The sequence below is a fragment of the Taeniopygia guttata genome, chromosome 4A (assembly GCF_048771995.1).
Source record: "Taeniopygia guttata chromosome 4A, bTaeGut7.mat, whole genome shotgun sequence".
NCBI classification, from domain to species: domain Eukaryota; kingdom Metazoa; phylum Chordata; class Aves; order Passeriformes; family Estrildidae; genus Taeniopygia; species Taeniopygia guttata.
In genome coordinates this window covers 1,939,724-1,965,589 of record NC_133029.1, presented here as the reverse complement: position 1 = coordinate 1,965,589, position 25,866 = coordinate 1,939,724, and the positions used below count along the sequence as shown (strand labels likewise).

Sequence of the window (25,866 nt, the reverse complement as noted above, 5' to 3'; positions counted from 1 at the left end):
CAAATACCAAGAGTCCATCTGCTTCTTTATCTCTGTCCTCATTGGCTGTTTTTGCCTACATTTGGCCATGCAGTAAAACCACTTTGCACAGCAGAGGAATCCACTAAAGGACACAGATTTAAGATAAAATCAGATTTTTAGGCAATAATCCAACACTAAATTCCATCCTGGAAGGTAATGCAGCCCAGAGAGCATTTATGTTTTCTTTACAACACCTGAAAAGTGTAAAATTCTTGACTGGCTTATGAAAGAACAAAATAACCTGAGTTTGACAGGCAGCTGTCATGAATAATATAAATTATTATTTATCTTAACCTGAGCTGGGAAATTGTCAGGGCAGCCTGAACTCCTGTCCCAAGGTGCAGCTGTCACTGCCCCTGAATCCAAACCTTTGGGAAGGACACATCAGGGACCACCCAGAGGAATCCAGCCCAGATATTCCTCCTCTGCGTGGAATGATGGACACACAGGCTGTTCAGGAAAGCTGCAAATAACAGTATGAAAACTCAGTATATTCAGGCCTTTTTAAAAGAGATTAACCAAGATTCAATGCCTTAAGGTACCTCTAAGTACCAACAAAAAAAAAAAAAAAATTAAATCTCTGTGTTAAGGTCAATATTTTGGGTTTATTAATATTTTGTGTTCTGTGTCAACAAAAGTACAATGTCATGGGTTTGGGCTAGTCTTACTATGAAATAGAACAGTGATTATTTATAGTTTTCATGTAAAAGATTAGTTAATGAATAAATGCAATTGATAATTAAGAATTACAAGTAAGGATGTTCCTATCAATACTTCTGCCTAATGACATCTAAAACCTGACCTGCTCAATCACCAAACATTCCCAATAAAGCCACAGTCAGAGATTCTGAATAACCATGGAGACTTCAAATAGCTGAAATCTTCAGGTTTAGTTATGATGAAATTAAAAAGTCTCCAAAAAGCAATGATGGCTTCAGAAAAAAACTAAGGGTAAAGTGCATAATGACACACTTGAAATGAAAAAGTGTCAGTGAACGAGAAAAGATGCAATTTGTTGTTTCTCTATAAAATTCAAAACAACCAATGAAATAAAGTTAAAATATTTTATACACATACTTTACCATTTTTCTTATTTCTCAATTTAGATTTCACAATGTGGTAATTATTAAAACAGGTCATTAAGTCATTTCTTCAAGCTAAGAGAACCAAAATAAACAGCAAAGATATATTCCTTGTTTTTCCTTACATTAAAATCTTATTTTATTGTAGCTATCAAAGCGTTACCGTGCTGCTTTGTTTTCCCCTGTCCACCTCATGTGAAAACCAACAGCAAAAAAATTGGGGGGAGAGAGAGAGATGAGGAAAAGCTCTGGTGGAGCTGCCATCTGATCTGAATCCTGATTACCACCTGCTGCATCGTTTAACTGGAAACAAGACCTAAAATCTCCCTGGAGAATCTGTGCCTGTGATTTAGCTAACTGACATCTGGATGCTGCTCACAAATCGAGCTGGAAGAGCATTTTCCTGCTGCTTCCAAGCCCGGCTGATAAAGTAAGCAGTTTGGGCATTAAGGCTTCAGGTGCCTCGTTACATCTCTATTGACAACTCAAATATTTTTTTCCCCCCGAATTCTCAAGCCAGTTCCTGCACAAACGTGTGACACCAAATTTTTAGAATTATTTAAAAAGAAAAATTCCTAAAATGTCATGAAAGTAAAGGAAGGGGCTGAAAGTAGAATTGAGCTCCTCGTTCTAAGTGCACGCTTGACTCCTATGAGGAATTTGGGAGGGGAGGTCTTTGTCTCCCTGGGAAAACACCCATTAAACTGCACAAGTACAGATAACCCAGGAGCAGAAATGTTTCCTTGTAAAAGCGTATTTTGCAATCAGGATTCTTCAGCTGGTGTTCTAGCCCGTATTTTGCAATGAAAACGACAATGTCTCAAAATAAATATCTGTAAATAGAGGTTCATTTCATTTACACACAGGTCCAAAACCAGAGTAGCACAAACAGCAAATACAGAAGTGCAGAAAAGTACAAATCACTGGAATAACCTGTTTAAAGTCTAAAATATCTTTATGCATTTTTATAAGATTTCTTGTCACCAATATCAGCAAACGTCATGAACCGAATCAGATAAAAGGAATATTATTGAGCAGATCCTCTGCTCTTGACAAATAAACCCACCTTGTTCAGCAATTCAGCAGAGAAAAAAAAAAAAAAAGACATTTTTTATTCAACATCAAAAAGTCTTACTAGAAAAACAGAGGGGATGAATACTCAGGATAAAGTTTAGCTATTGAAAAACTTAACAGCCTAAAGCATATATTTATACCAAACACCTATAAAATTACAAAATGATGCACTGCTAAAATGTAAAATTTTTTTGCTTATGATAAAATCACTTGGAGATAAAATTTTTGTGGTACAGCTGAGCTTTTTTTTCATGAACAAATTTAAAGGGCTTCAGCACAAATTGTCTCATTTTCTCAATATATAAGATAAATGAAATAAATGGAATCTACCCTCTTAAAAATAAAAAACTCAAACAGATAAATGCATCTTAGAGTCAGTGACAAGTACAGACCCCACACTCCATCAAGCTGTTAGCCAGATTTTATGGAATTAAGAGATTCATTCAGGAGCCTTAATATGATAATGCATTAATATAATGGAGCATTGTGTCTCAATATCACTACGGGACAACTTCAAAAATGCAAAACAAAATTAAGTTGCAATCTAATTTGTTAAATCCCATTTAGTCAGGTTTGTAAACTCTTTTCTGCCAACATCAGCTGTTTTGGTTGCCAGTTAGGAAAACACTGCTAGGAATGCAAGGAGAGGTGAAGTTACATGCACAGTTACAAAGCACAGACCTCTGCAGTAAATAAATGCGGGATAGAAGAAATCCTAATAAACTGGACAGGAGTCAAACACTGAAATCCTCTAATTTCTCAAAAGTTTCCATAATTTCCATCATCACAGGTTTCTCACATTAATATGACTGGTTCACTTCACAGAACTACTCAGAAAATCATAAAAGCAGAGAATGTGCTCTTTGAGTAGGCAACAGTAATTGGGAATTTTCTGCTTTGGGAAAAAATGCCTGGAAAACACAAATCTTGATGCTTCTAATAGTGCAGAATACATGAGCTTTAAGTGGATTTTCCCAGGTCTGTTTAAAATTATAACAGGTCAATTTGGTTTACTCTGATGAGTTCCTCAGCTACAAAGCTGCTTAAGAATTTCTTGGCTCTAAGCTGCAGCTGAGTGCTTTTTATGGTTATGGCTGATAACTGAAATTGACTGGGTTAAAACGTGTTGGATTGTCTCAGAACTCTAAAAAAAAAGAGATTTTTTTCCTTTGATAGTCCAGAATAGTCCCACTAACATCTAGATCAGCAGAACCAAGGCGGCAGTGATGAAAACATCTCCAGAACAGAGCAGAAACCCCAAGGACACCAGGAGCTCTGAGCAGCAGCGAGATGAGAACTGCTCCAGCATCATTACTTATTTGAAACTCGTTCTGAAATCATTTCAGCTGGTGGCAGGAGTGGCACACGGGGAGGACGAGCTGCCTGGGGCAGGGGGTGGCAGGGCTGCTGCTGGCAGCAGCTCTCAGCATTTTCCAAAATGCTCCAGGTGGGCTCTGAGAGACACCTGAGGGCTGCTCGTGTCACAGGGGCAACCCCACTGCTCCTGGACTGGCCACACGCTCACCCGACCTCTCAATAAAGCAGTTCAGCTTTTTGCCAGAAAAATAACAATTTAGAAGGGGGAAAAAAGTGACAAGGATTGGAGTTGACACGGGAGAAGCTGGAGAGGTGCCTGGACTGCGGGATGAGGGAGAGGAAGCCCAGCAGGAAGCTGCAAGCTGTTGGATGAACTTCGGTGTCACGAAACTTCACGCTTCAAGACCGAGGTTAAAATTGCTATTTGAACAATTCATTATTTCAGGAACACGAGCACTCCCAGGGAAATGAAACAAAAGCAGCGAACTTCATTTATATACAGGCTGGGAACAACTGCCAAGAGGAACAAGGTCAGCGTCAATTCCCCTGATCCTATCCCTCAGTGCTGTAAAGTACATGCTGCTTTTATCTCCTAACAGTCCAACTGATTAATATGACGAGCTAAAATTGCCAGCCTCCATGGGATGGAGAGGAACAGAGAGATGTGAACATGTGCTGAAAATTAAAAGGTGCTAAGAAATGAGCAGGCCGTTCCCCCAAGTCTGCAGAAAGAACAACTTTTGGCAGCCAGATTCTGAATTGTGGCTCCCAGGCTCATTGCAGCCTTGCCAATGCCGTGCCAGACGTGAAGACAACTTCACTGGCACTGAGGTGCTTTGTTTTCAACGAGACTCTTGGGCTGATGGAAGATAAGACAGAAGAAATTCCATCTTTAGTCACATCACACCACCCCCACCACGCTCAAAACAACCAGGAAAGGGAGAGAGCTCATGGCTGGCACTGAGATAACTCAACCATTGCCTTCTTCTCTTTCCATTTTCTCAACATAACCCAAAATACCTTGGTTTAATCCTGGTTCTTGTCAAGAATACTGCTGAGGGCTCAGAACTTTTTTATAAAATAGATTTACTGAGAAGCTGGGAACAAATCCATTTGGATGAATTGTAAAATGAGGGCTTAGCATTCGGTGACACAAAATGACAGGCACATGCTGAAATGAACTAACCCCACTGGCTTGGATGTAATACCCGGTGTCTTTAAATGTATCATCCCTCCATTTCTGAAATTATTTAAAAAGAAAAATTCCTAAAATGTCATGAAAGTAAAAGAAGCGGCTGAAAGTAGAATTGAGCTCCTCATTCTGGTTTTGATTTCTTAGTGATCTTAGTAAATCACTAACTCATTCTTCACTTTCTGCCTCATAAAACTGAGAAAAAAACCTTGATATATACCTGACACTTTTAATATGAAAAGCACTTTAGAGAAGCTTTTTGACACAGGATGAAAGATTGTACTTTGCCATACAGAATAGCTGTATTACCTGACATGCTCATTATACACTGTCAGAGCCCAACAACTTTCAGAATATTTTCCTCTTATTATTCTTCACTCCTTGACTGTGTTCAGTAATTACATATGGAATTCTGCAGATTGGTTTAGTGACTTAGGAGAGTACTTCCCCCAGAAATCCAGATAAACCTGCTTCTCAACTGTTCAGAAATGTTTTCAAGAGTCTTGCTGGTATTTGGGTAAAGGATTTTTCAATGCAGCCTTCTCAGTCCACAGAGTTGTGAAAAAAGGAACCATACCTGTTTAAAAATCTCTGGCATTCCTTAGTGCTATAAATGGAAAATATCCCAAATTAATTGTGTTTCCTGTCTGGTGTCACTAAACACTACACATATCCACACAAGTATCAGTCACAGCACAAAGACAATTATTTGTCATTTCTATGCTTATGTTCTAGGTCACAACTCAGAGTCTTTTTTGCACCTTCTCCCTTTTTTTCTCTGCTGCACAGAGGCACCAGGATGAAATGCCCAGTCTGTGAGCAGCACATGATCATTTCTGCAGCACACACCAGCCCGGCTCCCCTGGCTGTGCTTGCAGCACTGGAATTTCTCTAGAACCACTTCTGGCACACTTCAGACCCGCTCTCCTTCAGCAGAAATTGCCCTGCCTGTTTTAGAAACAATCAGAAAGCACCAACTACGCATTTATTTGACTACCTGCCCTGCCCTTCAGAACAGTCATTACCATGCAGGATAATGACATTCCACAGGGAGGAAAGTGCTGCTCTCAAAAGCTTTTGGGAATCATTTCAGCAAGCCAAACAACGCCAATGAGCTGACATCACTCCTAAAATGCTTCTTTGTGTGTCAGTGAAGTGATGCCCAGACACAGCAAACAAGGGGCTGTGTGTTCCTGGGGGTGGCAGACACCCATCTGCTTCTTCCACGCTGCCAAATCCAAGGGTCTTTATTAAAAACAGCCCTTGGGTTATGCAGTTTGCCAGACTCTGCCCCTTTCCTGCTCCTTACACACTCACGTCTCGGGGCTGGGGAAAAAAGCTGCTCCTCTCCTGCTGGCTTTCCCAGGAAGTTTAGCCACAACACGCAAATTGAAGCTTGTACCTGTCCCCCACCTCTCAATCCATCCATTGGCATTTTCAGCTCTGCTGCTGGTTTTTCCCCCAAAGTTAATCTATCATCCCTTATTCCTGTTTTTCAAACTTCACATTCAAACCCATGCACAAAGTGTTTGGAAATTCTGATTGTTCTGGATATGACAGGACAGGAGTGAGGTTTGGAGTTTGTCTATCTCCTCTACAAAACTTGAGGAAGGCATTCTCTAACCTTTCATTTCATTAGCAAAAGTAATTCTGGCTCTGTTTAAAAGGGAAATAAAGAACATTTAACTAGTCAGATCATATTTTTAGAATCAGAAACCAGCCTGTCTGCAACAAGGTGGTTGCAACAAATGCCAAACTCCAAGGTTTGGAGTTTGTTTTGCAATTCAGGGCAAAACCCAAAAGCAACAAATTTCCTGTGTTGGAAAGGAAGAAGGTAGAAGTTAACTCTGGTGCACAGGTAGGGAGGAAGAATTGGGCTCATAATGCAAGCACGTGATGGCAGCAAGCTGAGAAATCTATTTTCCTGATTAAGCAGAATACTTTCAAAAATAAATAACAGATACTTTCTTCTACCTATTTCTGAAAGCTTAACCAATGTTCCAGATCCCAGAATTATTTCAGGATTAATTCATTGCTGGTGTTATGTTTTGTACTTTTTTCCATGCATTCAAAAAATACTTAATGATTATCAAAACAAACAGAATACCCAAAGGAAAAGCTTTCCAAAGGCTGTAGAGATACAAAGGAAAGCTTGATATATAGTCAAAGTAGGGGAAAAAATGGGAAGAAATGGTGACTTTTTCAAATATATTTGACTGCTCTACAGAATACACAGCAGTGAATAAAGCCCAGTGTCTGTTATATTATGGTTATATATATATTATGGCAGGAAATAGTCTTGTCCCAAAGTTTCTATTTGTTAATAGTTTAGCCTTAAGGTTCTGTAGGAAAAAAAAAAAAGAAAAAAGAAAAATTGTTTAATTTAGGAAGTAAGAGTAAGTCCTTGTTATAAACAACATGCACTCTGGGGCCAAGATAATTTTACTGTGCACTTGTTATTTAAATGAGTGCAGTGTCTCCATATGGCCATATGGATCTGAGATATATGTTATGTGCTCAAGGGGCACTGAAGGATTTAAAGTACATATGTTAACAAATAATGCTGAGTTGGCACCCAGCATTGCTGTCCTCACCACAGGAAATAGTAACCTGCCCCATTTTTTCATTTGTTATTTTCCTTAGAAGTATTTCTAAGAGCTAAAAAGCATGTGGGGATTTCACAGAGGTTTTATTGCATAATCAAGTTATTTCAAGAATTATGCTACTGGAAGCATCATACCTTTGTCTGTGCTCCTCAAAGCAAAACCAAAACCAAGTTCCATATATAACTATAAATATTGGTTAAATCGAGAATTCCCAGAAAATCGTCTCAGTATTAACACTTCTCATTTATTATGATACTATGTTAATTCATGCCAGATGGAGACTATTCAAATGTTCATGACTTGTACTTGTCACAAACATATGTTCCCAGAATAATGGACTGGTTTCATAGCAAACAACATCCCATATTTAAAGACCTATGATGAGGCTCATAAAAGGAAAAAAAAAAAAAAACATAAACAGAGAAGGGCACAGCTGGAAAACAAAAAAAAATAAAAATCAGGTTCTTCACTACCAAGAGGATTATGGAGGGAAATGCATTCTCTGCACACTCCTGACCGTACACTGGGCACAAAATTTTAACACTTCAACACATCCCACCCAAACACATGGAAGGGAACACTTTGTATTCCCTGACCTCCCCACATCACAGCGATTCTCGTTCATTCAAGGCAAGTACTTCCATGACTGGGCAAAGCAAGATAAAAATTACATCTTCAAAATCCTGCATTTCAGTTCAAGGCCTGCCTTGTAGAAGTGCCCAGGGTGAAGGACGTGCCTGGGAGGTGACAATGACAGTGCCCAGTGGAGGCAGAATTTGGGCCTTGTTGCTCTAAAGCCAAGGAAGGCATGGCCAGGGTTAATAAAGGCTCTCTCTCACAGTGCTGTCATGGATCAAGCTATCAGAAATAGGTGCTGTAGAAGAAAGTATCTGTTATTTATTTCTGAAAGTATTCTGCTTAATCAGGAAAATAGATTTCTCAGCTTGCTGCCATCATGTCCTTGCATGATGAGCCCAATTCCTCCTCACTACCTACGCACCAACTTCTACCTGCTTCCTTTCCAACATAAGGAATTTTTTTGGGGGGGATTTTGCTCTAAATTGCAAAACAAACTCCAACTAACTTTGTTACAGACAGGCTGGTTTCTGATTCTAAAAATATGATCTGACTAGTTAAATGGTTTTTATTCCCATTTTAAATAGAGCCAGAATTACTTTTGATAATGCCATGAAAGGTTAGAGAACACCTTCGTCAAGTTTTGTAGAGGAGATAGACAAACTCCAAACCTCACTCCTGTCCTGTCATATCCAGAACAATCAGAATTTCCAAACTTTTGTGCATAGGTTTGAATGTGAAGTTTGAAAAACAAGAATAAGAAATGATAAACGAACTCTGGGGGAAAAACCAGCAGCAGAGTTGAAAATGTCAATGGATGGATTGAGAGGTGGGGACAGGTACAAGTGCGAAGACAAAGAAATCCATGAAAGAAAGGATCTCACACTCCAAATGGATATCAAAAAGCACTTAGGGAAACATATTTAGATGAAATGAGCAACAAAGGAAACTTAGAGTAATCTCAACATTTCTTCCACAACACAGAAGTTGCTTACAAAGTAAAGAAATTCTAATTGACAAAGGTAAAAAACCACTTTTGTTTCAAAACAAAAACACCAAATGAATTGAACAGACTGAACTGCATGTCACGACAAGAGTTTTAAGCTTTGAGTTTCAGATGTGCAGAGATGTTAGAAACCACACACACAATTTTTATCCTTACACATTGACAAAATTCTGCAAGAAAAGCTTGACTTAAAAAAAAAACCAAACCCAAAACAAAACAAACCTTTGTTTTCTTTACTTTTTCCTGATGGCAAAGTGGAAAAGATGGAAAGCTGAACTGTTTATATTTCAGAGGCTCCACAAATTTATTTGACTGATTAAATCAATTTGCAGCCCAGTAATAGGCACTGTTTTTTAGGCAACTCAGGGTCAGGATGCCACCCGTTTTGGAAGGGAAGGTGGGAGAAAGGAAGAGACAGGAAATAAGGACTTAGGTTTTGAATTATTATGACAGAACGAGCTCCTGCAGGACTGAAAAGATTGTTATAATATTTATCGATTTCTGCCAGCGGTAATGGCAGCGTGCTCCCCTCTGTGCTGACTCAATGGGCACAGAGAATGAAAACCTGTTGGGTGAGATAATAAAATGTGCATGTGTTCTGCCTGATAGCAGTAGCCCTGGTGATAATCCTATGAGTTCCCAAAATATGTTCCAGTATGATTCAGAGGACAAGTATTACATCCTAAACAGAAGAAGAAGGGGAAAACAAGACGTGGCAGTGGCAATGACCAAAACCTCCAGCCTAAAAAATGGATAAAAACCCTCTACACAACTGTTTCCTTCAGAGACAAAAAAAAAAAAAAAAGCTAGAAGCAGACCTGGAACAAGCAAGTATTCAGCCTTCAGTCATATATAATCTAAAAATCCAATCACCAATAAAACACACATGAGCTTTAATTTGCCTCTGTTGAGTCTGCTTTGTTTAAAAGGCCTGAGAATGGTCTCCAAACCTTCCAATGGCTAAAACAGATCAAATATGCTCTTCAATGTAAAGGATAATACTGCTGAACACCCTAAATATTTTGGGTTTTCCTATATTAGAAGAGGTGCTGTGGAAAAAAGAACCAAAAGATGCAATAATTTTTGTTCCTATTTGCATTCATCCATTACTTCAGCAAATGGCAGCTTCCTGTTCAGTCCCCTGAAATAGTGGAGAAATGAAGAAAAAGTTGAAAATATTTTGTATATTGTCTAGAAATGGTGTGCTAAGAGTACTTATATCTAGAAGATATTATGTGTATTCATATAAAATCCCTGTATATATATATATAAAGACAAGCAGCCTTTTCCATGGATAGTGCTCCTTATTTTGTTATGAAACAAGAATTTTTGAAAAGACCAAAAAGCTACTGTCAGCAACCAAGCGGAAAAAGATATGTATTCTTCTTGTTCTTTTTTTAAAAATGATTTGTTCAATCGCTTTTTACTACAGACCATTTAACTTGCTCTCTCCTCCAGTGACAGAAGACAAATCAAAAACTGTCAGGTATTTTAAACTGTGATCTGCACTACACTTGAAGTTGAACTGCAGCTCAGAATCATTGGACTCAGACCTACAATTGTTGCTATTCCTAGACATGTCACAAAATTCAGCTCTGCTAGAGGGATTCTGCCTAATTCAAAAACAGGACAAAACCTTGTTCAAGGCAAAGGAGCCCTACAAAGCCCTGGTGCCTGTGAACAATCCCAAAAGCAATGTGCTCCCATTCCCAGAGCTGGGCACATTCAGCCAAGCCCAGCAAATTCTTGTTTTACCTGTGCAGCTCTCAAATCCTTTCTCCTCCGACAACAAAGTGTTCTCTGACCTTTTCCTTGGTCCTATTCCCAGCCTGCTTCCCAGATTCACCCTGGAGCTCTTTGCTGCACTTGCTGTCTTCCCTTTCCCAGAAGGGATCTTTTACATCTTGCCAGAAAAAGGCACCTTCCCCTTCCCCTTCTGCAGCCACGTTCATCACCTCGCTGAGGTCTCACCCTGCTAATCACACCAGCTGAAGGAGTGCTTCCCACCTCAGATGTGACTTTTCTGTCTTTTCCTGTCTCTGCAATCAGTTTTCCAACCACTTCTGAGACAGTAGGAACTCTCAGTAGCAGGAGATCCTGGCTGTGCCCCATAAGGGATGTTCTGAAGCATCTGACATATGCAAGGAAAAAAACTTGCAAATCACTGCTTCTTGAAGGACTTATTCCGTGTGACCCTTCAGAAAGATTCTGTGTGACATTTCCTGTCACTGCTGAACATCGAGATTGCACCAAAGGAAAAATATTCCAAAGGACAAACCCATCAGAAGTTGAAATTCTTTATAGATTGCAATAAACCAAACCTATACCCCAAGTCTCAAACAGTTCATCTTCCATCTTCTCTTCAGTGAATAAATCAGTGTTACTAAGCACAGTGAAAAGGTGAAAAAGGACACTCTTCACTTTATTTCAAACATACTGCCCATACTCCATTTTATATTCCTTTTGTTATTCAGTGAGTAATGTTTTACTGCACCACTTGCCCAGATTAAGAATGTTTCAGTCTACACACTTATCATTTAAAACCAGCATTCCCCCAAAGGGAGCACGATGGGAGAACATGATGTTAATTAGCCTCATGGCATTATATCCCAATTCTGCTCTTGCTACACCACGGTTGTTGCATTCCCAATGCCTATTCCTTCAACCTCTCATGAAAAGGATCTGCACTTAGTCAACTCAGAGCATATTACTTTCCCAGAAGGGAAAAAGACTCATGTAAAATGTACCGACCTGAAGTGAACACCACTAAAACATTCATGCTCTGTTCTTTAAATAGGCTTCTCTTTTATGTTCGCTTTATCCCGGTGCCATGCGAAACTGCTTGACGTGTTTTGTTTGGCTGCTGTTTCAAAGAGTGCAAATTTTCACTCAGTCCAACTTCCAGGCCCCTGCAGCCCATTCATCCAATTAAAGGACTGCGGAATGAAAACAGAAAAAGCGCTTTGTGGAGCTTCAGAAATATTGTCCCTCAGGAAGGCTGCCTGCAAAAAAAGCGAACAAATCCATTGTGCAAACTGGTGCATTGCAATAGAATAAAATTGCTCCTCAAAGTCTCTTTATCCAACATGGATTACTGACTCCTGATAGCTGTAGGTTAGTTGAAGGTAGAGTCTATCGGAGTCAGGAAAGCTCTTATTACCTTTTATTATAACACATCCTCCCCCCATAATCTATAAAAAAGCCTCTAGGAGCCCATTCACTTCTACACCTCTTCACCACCTTTCAGTTTCAATAATGCTGAGTACAATTGAGGACTCTTTGCAGTCCACTGCAGTCTCCATATGCATTTACAGGCTAAATATTCCTAAAATGCCCTTGGGAAAGGCAGGCTCCCATTTATTATTCCAGATTTCTGGGAGCTGTAGCCCTTGCAGTTCCCTGGGAATATTGTTTCAGGCAGTTCTTCTAAAACCAAAACCTTACCTCTTGACCACACTAAGTGAAATTAAATTATCATGCAAAGCTCCTTGTGATTCTCTTTTCCATGAATCCATAATATAAATAAAGAGCAGAGGAAGACATTTAAAGTGGGGCTGACAAACAAATGCTAAAGACCAAGTTTTTATGATTACGGAGCCAAGATTTGAGGAAGGTCACAGCAATAACTGCAGAAAACTAATTATGCACTGCTTCATGCTGATTGAAAACTCAGGAATGCTGCTTGGTCATCCATATTTTAGACACACACATACACTCTTCAAAGTCAGCTGCAAGAACTCCTCCTCCTTCTTGTTAGGAAAGAGCAGAAAAAGACAAAAATTGAGCTCCCACTCCTATATCCCAGCGTTCCAGACATTCACAGGGTTTTGGTAACCCTGAAATCCATTCACTCCCTTTGCTGGAGAACCAGAGGTGCCCCTTTCACCCTGCCCACAAACTAAACCAGTGGTCACTCAAAAAATGGATTCACATTTAGACTGTTTTGGACAAATCCAAAATTTCCAAGGATTTTGATACAAACCTGAAGAATTTTTCAGGTGAACCAAATGTAAAACTTGTTTGCTACCACCCACTGTGTGGCACCCACATTCCTTGGGTAATACTGGAGCAGTTGGTTTGGATGCTGCTCTTCCACTGGGGTTAGCTAGTGCTTCCAAAAACTATATTCACATGACTTTTCTTCTCCTTTTTCCATATTCTCAAACGAGATTGATGTCTCACCACACTTCAGTGCCGTCACTTGAAATCTGGGAGAGTGATTTGCCAAAACAAATCATATCCTGATATGGAGAGAAGCACTCGCTTCCTGCAGGCTTTAATCTTGTTAATTATCAGCAAAATGATGATCAGAATCCTGGACTTCTCATCTGTGTGTAACAAACAAGGCTCTTGGCAGAACTTCTTGGCTGGTGTGAGAGGAGGGAAGCCCCAGTGGTCCTGTCTGCATTCCTCACAAATTTGTTCGTGGAGCTGTCACACACTGGCAAGGAATGCCTTTTTTTGTTCCAGTGCAGTTGTACCAGTTTTAACCTCGTATTCAAGATCCTCTTGTAGCGTCTCAAAGACCAACACTTCCCCCTTTTCTTTAATATGTAAAAGAAAAATGTAGCATTGAGAATATATTTCCTTTTTATCCATACATCATGGCCATTTCAATATCAGACAACGGTTTTTAATTAATTTTCCAATTTTCCAATTGGCAATTACTAACCCAAAAGCATTGATTAAGGGAAAGATTAAGCTAAGAACTGGCTTAATTGAATTCTTACTCTTACAAATTTACTTGCTGTTGAAATTTGTCATTATTTCATATTAAGGCAAGGAAGGTAAATTTCTTACCAGCAAGTCATAATTATGGCTTTTATTCACATGTCTAGGTTGATATATTTCACAATTTAATTTAAATATATACTAAAACATCTGGATTCTTTCCCTGAAATTTGTCATGACAGTTTTTAAAAATTACTGAAAAGACTTTGAAGTAAATCTTACTTTCTTATTTTCTCTATCCTGCTGCAATATGAATAAATAATCACTCCAAATTATTTGCTAATTTCTTAATTCTAAATAACCTTATAATACATGTACAGGCATATAAATATTTGATTTATAGAATTTGCCTTCTCTGTTCAATTTATGAAGTCCCTGATTGTCCATGTATCAGTGACAACCAATACAAACAGAATATCAGTACCTTAAAAAAGGCAGTTGAAATAGAGTTCAAGTTCTCATAAATAAATGTCAACTGTTTAAATTTATATCTCAAATAACTCAAAACACGTGTGGTTAAGTGAAAACCTGTTTTTCTGGCCAATGACTCTTGTTCAACATGTTCTTTCTGTCCAGCTATGGAAGAGAAGGAAAAAAAATCTTCATCTTCAAATGAGATAAACTAGATGAAAATGCAGCTTGCAAATAAATACTTATTTACTATGTTTTACTGTATGACAAGTTAAAATAGGATTCTTCCTTCAGTGAAGCAAATTATGGCTAAATTACCTCCTTTAATATCTTTAATGACAGGAAAGTCAAATGTAGTGAATCATTAAAAAAAAAAAAATATATTTCCTGTCAAAGAAATATTTGCAAAATCAAACAGCTGCCCAAGCTAACAGGAACCACATTCCCATTTCTGATTTCCATTTCCACTGCAGGTTCCCTCCTCCCCATTCTCCTTTTGCAACTTCTCAAAACTCCCCTGTGCAGCTTGGCAAAGTCACTCCTTCATCAGCCTCTGCAGCAGCAGAGTTCCCTCTCAGATGAACTCAAAAGCAAATTTAATAGTTATGGAAGAGCTGAATTGCAAACCTAAGCACTCTCAAGGCTCAGCAAGAGATCAAACTTCATAGTCCCACACATATTTGTTTGGGAATTCCAGGAGCATTAGGTCCCAAGCTAAAAAATATACTCTAGCTCCTTTCTCTTATTTTGGAGATTATATTCTTCTGCATTTAGGGTAATACAGAAATCTTTTTCTGGGGCTAGGATGAAAACCGTTCTCCAGAACCAATTGTTAAATGCATAAGAATTAAATCTTATTCTGAGCTGCTGGAAAAATGATTTGCCAGTCTTACAGTAAAATTAACAACCTGAACAATTTAATCTATTAATATGGAATCCTCAAAGCAGGAGCTTTTACTGTCTTCAGCTAGACCTGTAGGACAAGAACACTTTCTAAAGAAAGCACGGCTATAAATACAAACTTGGGATGTCAGCTACCAAGTGGCATAATCAAATAATGACCTTTTTCATCTAGAAACACCTCCTGACCTCTCAGACTTTGGGGCTGTGTGCTGAGTAGATGGGGTTTCAGAGCTGACAGTGAAGCAGAAGAAGATGATGCCCTTAATCACATTCAAACAGCAGGATCCCCTCCAGCACCTGGCAGGGAGCGCTGCCACAGCACCAGGACAGGAAAAAAGGGGGATCTGCTCTTTTACTTTGCTCACAGTTTGAGCTAACGCTGGAAATCAGAATTTTTGACAGCCCTCTAAAAGTCAGGGAATCTCAGAAAAACGGGAAACTGGACAGGACAAACGCAGATCCGAACCAATGTGGTTAATCAAACGTTCTCCATTTATTCGAGATAAGATGGTAGTTTATATAAACTTCTACATAGTTTACAAAAACAAAGGTGTGGGATCCAGAGCTTCCCTCTGGCTGCCCTGGCAGGTCTGGGACCCTGGCAGGGGTCAGGAACCCCCTGGACAGAGCCCCCAGAGACACTGGCTGTGATCTCTGTCCATGGAGAGGAGTTTTCAATCTTACAGGGTGAATTACAAGCTTTGAGTGTTTGATAAGAATAATAATTAAGTGTGAAACGGGTGCAAGAGTAAAATTTTTGGTTTCTAGATTAGGGGTTCAGGGGGGACAAGTTTTAAATATTATAGCTATGTATATAAATAAGATATTTATAAATAAAAATTATGTAAAATATAATTTTCTTACCATAAATTTATAATCTGATAGAAGGGAAAAATCAGCCTCTATATTCTTAGGAACTTCTAGAACTTTTTGTTAAAAATGGATTTTATGTTTTTCTTTTCTTTATGAAAATGAGCCCTGGAAATCTGGCCTGTAATAGCATGGCAGTTAAAGGGCAGTGATTTAAAACCCCTGTATTGTTATCACCTATCTGTCCTCTCTTTCAGTTTATTCCTGATTAGGGTTCCCATCAGCTTTCAGGGCTCAGCACAGCTGAGCTGTTCTATTTCTCAGCCTACTGAGAAGGAGACGCTGCTGCCTCCGAGCCCCTTTTCTCTATCAGAATGTGCTGCGAGACCTCTCCTGGCATCTCACTCTCTTTTTCTGTTCTGAAAGAGCTTGTCAGGCTACAAGATGTCATGCACCAAGTCATTAAATTTCTTTTTTCTGTGCCTCCAGCTTGGAAGAAGGTGTATGCAGCAACGACAGTCTGTTTTCCTTTGCATTGTTTAATTTTTTTTTTTCTATTTATTTGTGTTGTGTTTCTGCCACAGTGACTTAATTTGTGCAACTGACAGTGTTGTCTCACCCACCTTCCTGCTGCCAGCAGGAAAGGAATTAATGCCTGGCACTGATGACTGCTGGTGAGTCTGTAAGGCTAAACTGTGGTTTTTATTTAACTCAATTTTATTCTTTCTCTTCTGTCCTCTAGGATTGGCATTAATGCCCCACAGGCAAAGGAAATGCAGTGTTCCAAAACTACTTATTTGCTATGTGATTTATTTGCTACATTTTTTTTTTTCATTCTTCTCTACCTCTCAGCAAGCAACCCATAGCTGGGTTTTCTTGGTTTTTTTGAGGAACAAGCAAATGTTATGCACTACATAGCATCAGAAATCTCCTTTTCAATTGCATAAAAGAGGAGAGGGCATGCAGAGGGAGGGGGAAAAGGAGGATTTCACACACTGCAAATTTCTCAGACCACTGGGAAGGAAGGGATGGAAGCCTCCACCTCAGTGGGCAATTCACTTAGGCTGCCCCCTGCCACTGCCTGGCTGGTTGCACTCCCCAGAAGTTCCTAGGTTATTCTGAGTAAAAGTTTATTGGTTTACAATCACTGCTTTTTGAATAAATAATTCCAAATTCAGCGTAGGACACAGAGAGAAAAGATGCTAAAGACTCTCAAGATGGGTCTTGGGAGATCCAGATTAAATCTCTAAAACAACAAATATTAACAGAAGCAGGATTAATTCAGAGCAGCAATTTATCATGATCACAGGGTATTCTGAGCTGGAAGGGACCCACAAGGATCAAGTCTCACTCTTCAGTGGGTGGTGCATGCAGGATGAAAATCACAAACCCTGCTCTCAGCCCCATCCTCTAACCAGCTGAGCTAATGTGGCCACTGAAACGTGAGGAATTTCTAATCTAATTTATACCAGGGAGTTTGGGCTCGAACTAGTCAAAACCTCCCATGAAAAGCTGCTAAATGTTCCAAAGAGCTTTATCCTTTTCCCTGCAGTGCAGGGTGGGATCAGATAAACCAGACAACACACAAGAAGTGAGCTACTAACAAACAAAACCAAACAGGTGACTTTGATCTTCTCCCTTCTCTAACTAATCCCTTTACCCAATTCCCTTTCTCCACTGCCTGGGATGCTGACAGCTTTCCCTGAGATTGCTTCCCAAGCCATTCCCACCCAGTGTGGGCACGTTTTGTGTCCCCAGGAGGTTCCCAGTGGGTACAGCAGAGCCAAGCCCCCCGTGCAGAGCCCCCCTGGCAATGCCCAGGCAGCTCCAGCAGGGAGGAGAAGTGCTGCTGCCCCATTTCATCCAAAGTGAGGAGCAGCAGAGCCCATCCCCAGTGCTCCTGCTGTCCCCCCAGCCCAGCAGCTCTGTCCTGGCAAGGGCAGAGCTGTGCCTGTCCCAGAGCTGAAGTGACAACACCAGGGACAGCTCTGCAAGGCTTGGCTGGAGCTGAAGGTCTGTGTGCTCTCAGCTGACAGGCTGCACCACAGGCAGCAGGAATGGGTCAGGCTCTGCTGATGGGACATCACACTGCCAACAAAAGCACTGAAGGGGGGAATCTTTAACATCATTAAAAAAAAAAAAAAAAAAAAGCCTACAGTGTCTTGTCTTTAATTCAGAAACGTGATTAGAGATTCAACAGTTGCTTCTAAGGTGACACAGTGGAGACACTTGCTAAGGTTTATACAAGACACAAACACTGAAAAAAGGTCAAAAAAAAATTTTTTTTTTTTTCCAAGGCATCTGGGCAATGATGAATAAACAGAGCAGCAAACATAAAACCTGATAATTTATAATGTAAGACAATGAAATGAAGTAATTCTTCAGTAAACATATTATATCTAATACTAAAAACAATTAAAAATCAAGGTTAAGTGAAAAAAGATTCAATTAGTATGCATTAAGAAACAAAAACATCCCCTGGAAACTCCACATTCACACAAATATAATTTCTTGTGAAGAATAGATTGATTCTCTGCTAACTGCTTTTGTTGCCAAAGACAGAAAACCTCTGGAATACTTTGAAGAGTTCAATGCACTTAATTATGAGGTTTTTAGCTGGCTGTCCAGCAGATGGTAACCATAGATTCAAGTCTTTTAATTATTCAAAAAAATTCAAGTTGGCAAGCCTGTCATCTCTGACAAAGAGAAGCTGAGGGAAGAACAGCAAGTCAAACCATGATTTAAGGGGTTTTTTTAACCCATTTTTAAAGTGAATTCCCTTTGGAAAAACTTTGACAAGTTTGAATAAAAGGGAAACAAATTTTGAATTACAAATAATTATTGGTTTGGTTATTGAGGTTTATTTTGTGACTACAGTGTGTTCTCATCTCTGCTTCCAAAGTGACAATTCCTCTGCTGAAAAGCAGTGTGTCAGCACAGAGATATGATGAGCACTCCAAACCCACCCAGGCATTTCAGAGCAGACTTCCCTCTGCTGTGCCTCTATTCCCCCTCACTTCAGTTTTAAAGAGTGAAAAAAATGTTTAATTTTCTTAATTGCATATATTATGAAAACCTCCAGACAGAAAGGAGAAAAGCTGGAATATCTTCATGCTCAAAAGCACTGGGCTCACTCATGAATGGCTTCCACATTGGCAGAGGTTTTTATTTAGTGGACTGGGTTCTTCCAGCTGAAATTGTTGAAAAGCTTCCATCCTTTCTTCATGGGAGAGCACAGAAGGCAGGAGGAGGCCAAGGTCTTCCCCTTCTTCCCTGTCTTGTCTGTCTCTCTGCTTAGGCCATGGTCAAAAGGGCTGACTAATGGACCTTCCTCCAGAATAATGGGTTTTTTCACTTAGCTGAACCCCCAAAAAATCCCTTCTGATGGAGCTTTTTTCCTGTCCAGCTCATGCAGAGGAAGTCAAGCAAACTTTTCACTGCTTATGCCACCCAGCAATTTACAAAAGGGGATTCAGTTTTTAACAATTAAAAAATCTTGCCGGGTAATTAATATCATTTTGCTAGCCTATAACATAAGAATGTCTTCCCAATAACAATTTCAAAAATAATATCTTAGGGCTTGATTTCCAATTCAATCCAACAGTAAATCTAGTCAGAAATTCATATGACTTAATTTAAAGCATCTAATTGAATGATTTAGCTTTGTGTAGATGTAATGAGCCATTTCATAAAATCAATAACATTGTAAAGTATAAACTAAATTATTATAAATGAAGGCAATAAAAAAGGAGCTCCTCTGTATTAGGAAGGGTGACACTTGATTAATGGATTATTATTGTAGGTTGCAGCAGAGCAGGCAGAAGAGGCTGGGGTGATATTTTCAGAGGTGCAAAGGTTGGCTGCCCAGCATGCCAACAGCATCAGTGCTGGGAGCCCAAATTCCAGTCCAGAAATGCATTCCCAGCAACTCCAGCTGAAGGGGAAGTGCTCTCCATGAATTAAACCTTAATAACTCTGGTACCTCCTTACAAACACACACAAACTTCCTTCTGTGCATGAAGAAAAGGATTAGAATACTCTTATTTAGACAAATCCAACATTATTTGCTAACCAGCAAAAACGAAGGGCTAAAAACTTCCTCCAAAAATGACCATAAAGGTGGGACAAGTGCAGCTGGATTTATACACAATATATGGCACCCACCTGTGCACACAGCCACACATCTCCAGGCAGGATAAAAATGGAGCCACAGGTCTGAGCTCCTGGGCCAAACTAATAACTCAATACTTAGCAATGCTGGGTCTATTCTTCTTTCTTTTTCTGAAGTACAATACATCAATGCATCAGATGAAATATGACAAAATATGTTTCCTGTATATTAAATATGTTATTTACATATATGTGTGTACATTGAATGTCTGGGCTGAAGTAGCTGCAGCTGTTTTAGCCTTAGAGTTAACAGCTTAAGGAAAGACATGAGAGGAACCATATTATTTTCACTAATTTTCACTATACAGTGAATGAAAACAAGAAAGAACAATTCCTTTAGTTTCTCTTAGTGATTCCACAATCTGAGGAATCTGAGGATAAGCAACCAAAAAAAAAAAAAAAAAAAAAGTAACACAAGAAATTCAAGAAAATGCATTAACAGAAAGAACAGAAAGAAAGATATTTTAAATAAAATCCCCCAAATTTTGACCACAAGAAGAAAAAAACAAACAAACAAAAAAAAAAAAACCAAAAAAACCAAGGTCTCCCTAGATTTCAAACATTCTGTTTGAATTCACTAAACCCAGCATCATTTACTGCCCTGCAGAACACACAGTGGCTCACGCAAGAAGAATTGCTCTCCAGAACAGCACACACAAAATCCATCACTTCCACCAAAGCTTTTGCCTCTTGCATCACAGCATCTCTGACTTCAAACCTATCACCAAATGCAAACTGTAACACCAAGTGGAAAAGAGCTGTGATGAAGAGAAAATAGGAGTGCCACAGGCAGCGTGTCTCGATCTACAATCCTGCATGGAAAGCAGAGGAGCACAAAAAGCAAAAACACAGGTCAGCCTCAGGCCCCAGCAGATGAACAGAGGGAAACAATCAATGATCTGAAAAAGCTACGTGAAAAATCAAGCCCCACGCTCACTGAGCCACGGATTTATAGCAAAATCCAGACCTTAAATTTGCTCTAAAATGGCCAAATGATGGAGGGCAACAAGTCTTTTTCCAAAGGCAAGAGCAGCAGCCCTCCTGTTATCCCTTAAAAAGGAAAGAGAGACATCTAGCTGCTGCAGGGAGCCAGCAGGAATCACAGATGCAGCAGGAATCACAGATCCAGCAGCACCCCAGAGCTCTGGGCGCTGTCCCTGGGTGGGACAGCTCCTGGGACAGCTCATCCCAGGAAACAAAACAGCCCTGGCCAAAGCAGCAGCTCATGAGAGGGAAAAGGCAGTGGATTTTCACCAGGGAAGATAAAACAGGTGAGGGATTGCTCGTCTGTGAAGCAGAAGAGAGGCTTTCACTTCAAAAACTCAAGGAAAGATTGCCTTACCGCCCATGAATGATGATAGTCAGGAGTCTGGCTGGACACAGGAGGAAGAAAACATTCTTTATACAGCAGAGCACTGGTGGTCTGTGGAGAGAGATAAGGAGAACCTGCTCAGAGGAGCTGCTGAAGACCAAGCAAGCAGCACAGGCAGTGTGGGACACAGGAGTCAGGCTGGGAACAATACAGAGTGATTAATTTGGTCTCTGACAATTCAACTAAATTTTTAAGCATGTCAATGTATTTTCCAGGGGAATCTCCTCCTGAGCATTTCCCATTGGTGTAAAGCAGCTTTTCTAACTGCAGGTTTCTGCCAGAAGCATTGATCAGAGGCTGCATTTTCACCTGGGTCTCTGCACAAAGCCCAGCAATACCACGGCAGAGGGGCCAGGTCACTGACACCTGCCTGTGTGCGTGGAAGGAAGGAGGGATAGGCAGCACTTTCACACAAAATACCTGTTCAGCCAAACACCAGAAGTAGGGAGAAACTGTGACCTTTTCCACAGTTTAGGATAACTGTTCTTTACAATGTCTCTATTCAATAATGACTTGAAAGGATTTTTCACATGCTGGTATTGGTACAAGCATCAGCAGTATTAATCCACATCTTAATTTCATCATTTATTTTCCCTTAGGAAACTTGAAACACTTTTACCTTCCTAGACTTTTTGTATTTTGAATATTAGGCTTTTTTGGGGTACATAGTGCTAGGTACACCTAAGCACTTCTAAGTGCCAGGTTTGACCCTCTTAATGAGCCCCTATATTCTAAGTTAGAACAAAGAAATGGTTCATAAAAACCAGTTTGATTGTGTCTAGTATTTTGGCAGCATGTGAGGGGGGATTTTTGAAGATCAAAACGTTGGAAATTGCACAGGCTGAATGGCCTCTGTCTGAGAAGTTTGCAGGTACAAAAGTGTGAGTTCCCAGCAAGAGAAGAGAAGGAGAGAACAGACCCCAGAGCTGCTCTGGGCCCAGCTGCACCAACCCAATTCCAAGTCACCAAACAGCCCTGAAAAGGGGAGGCTGCCACAAAGCACAGCATTCACAGGTTAAAAAGAGAACAACATTTGAGAAGTTCACTAAATAAGGTGCCACTGCAGATCTCACAATCAAAAACAAACCCGAGATCAGTATTAGGTGATGAACGAAGCATCTGATACATAGTGAAGGGCAATTCCCTTCCACAGAGCTCTGCCATGGACTTACAGCTATTGACAGGTGGAAAGCAGATTGTACATTAAGAATAAAAAGTCTGATCCTGAAAATAATTAAAATGCCAAAGATTATGAAGAACGCCAATGACAGAAAAACTAGAATGTAACAACTCTTCCAGCCCCAGCCCTGTGGCTCCAAACACTGCTCATTCTCTCTCCTGACTTAAGTTGCATTTCTTTACCTCAAGTAGAAAGTAAGAATAAATAGAAGTTGGGGAGGGGGAAACAAGAGAGATCATTTGCCTAAGAGAGTTAAATGAGATGACTCTGGTCTATTTTCCTTTGTTATTCCACGCCTAATGAAGTGTCTGGGTAGTTGGAACAGCTCCTGCAGCAGGATCTGATTGTTGTAGGGGCCTGTTTGTTTGCTGTGAGTTATTGTTTTATTTGGCTCTGGTTTTGGAGCTCTTTCCCTGCTCTGCTGGGCAGACGGATGCTGCTGGATCGTGTTTATGAGCCTGTAAATGATCGGGGAGCTGTTTCTCCAACAGAAGAGATTATCAGAGACAGAGAGAGGGGCAGAGCTGGGCTGGGCTGGGCAGAGCACAGCCTGCTGCAGCATATCATGGTCTTTGTGTGTCCAAAACCCAAAGCAGCATCTGAATGCACAACAAAGTCTGGTGGTTGGGTTTTTTTGTTTGTTTTTCTTTTTTTCCCAAAAGCAAGTTATTTGGTCAGTGAACTCTTAAAATTACACAATGTCCTTCATACCAAACAACACCTTGAAGGATCCAGCATGGTAAGCATCAATACCTCCAACAGGGGCTTCTTGCAGCCACTTATATCTGCCAGGGGAAAAGATGACAGAGATTTCATCTTCACAACTGTAGCTTCTGGCTTCCTATTGAAGTTATAATCAATATTTTCCTTTATGCCTGAATAGAACATCAATCACCTAACACCACGCTGTATAAATCAAATCCTGAAAACAAATTCTCGTTGCAAGTATGAATAGAATATTTTGTGATTGTCCAGTACCTATCAGTCAAATATTTCCTGGACTGCGGAAGGCATACAGTACTTTGGAAAATTTACTTATCACTTCTGGAAAAATTTGGACTTTTCAGCTTAAGCTCCTTATTTCCTTAATGTCTTTAAAGCCAAATAGGATGATAGATATTAACAAAGTACTCTTCAAGATAAGGAAGGGGGCAAGGAGAAGCTGAGGAGGAGGAGAAAGGTTGTGTATCTTTTACAAAAATAGGAATTGTAAATGCCAGACGAAAAATCTGTCACATAAACATCAGAATCACAGCATGCACCCAAGCCCTCCATTAGAAGGTAACTTCTGCCCTCTGCTAAGGGAATAAAAAATCTGCAATAGCACTGAGGGCTAAAAGATTGTCCTTTCAGTCCTCCTCATGTTAGATATTATTAACAAGGGCCTTTTGTGATTCTTTTGCAAAAGTGCACTATAGCAAATTCCAGTTCATTACTTAAAGGGTGTTCACCTGATTTGAGGAACCCTGAGAGCTCAGAAATTCTCCTGAGAAATCTTTCTCCCAGGAAACACTTCATTGCAACCATCCTTTTGAATAGGAAGGCAGTGGTAGAGCTTATGCTATGGTGCATTTTAGGTAAAACACAGCACCAAACAGAAAAATAAAGAGATCATCAGGAGAAATTATGTGAGAAAACAAAGATATTATTGTCATTTTAAAGAGGTCCGAGGGTACCACAAAGCAGAACATCCAGGCATTGCCTACAGCAATAATAACTCTGCTATTTCTTAGGTTATTTACAATTTAACATTAAAGTTCCTCAAGACCTCAGAATTTTGCTTTTGTGTATGCTGGGCCAAAGGAGCTGGAAGAAAAGAAGTAACAATAGCAGCAAGGTTTCTATCACAATTCCCTTCCTCAGCCTCTCTGAATGAAGTATTACTGCTTTGGCATGTCAGGGCAGGTAGGGAGCCAGGAATCCTTGGATAAAACCTTGGATGCTTTGGTCAAATCCTCCCTTTCCTGCACTGGCAATCTCCTACAAGACCTGAGTTCCTGGGACAGTCAGTTATTCCTTCTGCCTGTCAGATAAGTGCTGAGAAAAAAAAAAAAATCTGTCCACAGGAAACAAAAGGTACCTCCACATGGACAGCCAGCTGATTTCCTCACTCCACAAAAGCTTCCCAACCTTGCTTGTAGGCATGGCAATAGGGAGAATTCCAGCTCTGATCTTTACAGCAGAACCTCTGAGGTTCCAAACACATTTGCTCAGCTCTGCTGTGCCCCAGAATAAAACCTTTCATTTGGTTTTCCTGCATGCTGAAAGCAGCTGCAGGGCCTGGATGGGGCTGTGTTAGACTTGGGCTTCCCACAGAACCCCTGTTCTGGGAACACCTCAATATCCTCTGCAGGCCAAGCACATCAACAGTTAAGACCACAAAGCACCTGCAAACCCAGTTGGATGGGCTGGCTGTGGCATCAGCCCCTGCCATCAATAAATTCCGCTTCTGCACATGATATTTCAGGCAGCCGCTGAAAAACCGGTGACACAGTTGGTTTCACTGGCAGAGCACACGAGGTTTTATTTGTCAACAAATGGGTTTCATGATCCATCATTAACACTTGATTGATTGATTGGCCCAGCACTTTGGCAGGGTATTTTTTTTATCCCACTTTTCTGCAGCAGAATGTATTTCAGGAGCTGTCTTACGCACTGATTTGCTGGCAGAGCTGTGCTGGCAGAAGGCAGAATGCTTCCGTGCATTCTCTGCTGGTCAGTGGGAGAGTGTGGAGTGGATACCATGAGGGACTACGTTATGGCTTTACATCTGTTTTTGTTATGATCAGATCTGTTCTTCCTCTTATGACAACAAAAACAAGTCTCATTTTGTTTCCTCGCGCAACGAACGCAATCCAGATTTTCAGTTGTAAAAAAAAAAAAAAAAAAAAAAAATATAAAAAAGCCACCAACCAAAAGAAATACCCAGCCCGACTAACCGTTCTATAACCCAAATTTTAAATATTCATCTTTACATTTTTTCCATCTTTCTTTGTGCAATAAATACATTCAATCAGAAGAAAAACACACTAACTCACTGTGACAGATTGGACTCCATCTGTCAAGATTTCATGTTTGATATAGACTGGAAATTGTAGATAAAGGGGAAATATTCAGGTACTGTTCTTTCAATGAATGTCCCGGAGGGAGATTAAGGGAATGATAAATTGGTTATGGTTACACCCTGAGCCAAGCCATTGGAAGCCTAATTAGAATGCAGAAGGATTGCAGCCAGGAAAGACAGATGCTGGAAAGAAGAGTGGTATGAGGAAAAGGATTTTAGTTTCAACTGGGACAGAACAAATGTACAAATGACCTTAAGTGTTAGCCAGGAAAGAGTATATTTTGTCATCTTGGTACAGAAAATGTTCCTGCAATGAACATCCCTGCAGAATTCCAGAAAGCCCTACATGCA

General features: G+C 40.1%; 1 long non-coding RNA gene across 3 annotated transcripts in view; it reads right to left on the bottom strand.

Annotated features, from left to right (window-relative positions):
- LOC140684146 (uncharacterized) overlaps positions 1-25,866 on the bottom strand; it is a 200,921-nt gene that overhangs the window by 24,333 nt on the left and 150,722 nt on the right. For all 3 annotated transcript variants that reach the window (XR_012055921.1, XR_012055923.1, XR_012055920.1), the window contains one exon: positions 21,242-21,322. This is a non-coding gene — a long non-coding RNA (uncharacterized lncRNA). The remainder of the gene's footprint in view (positions 1-21,241; positions 21,323-25,866) is intronic.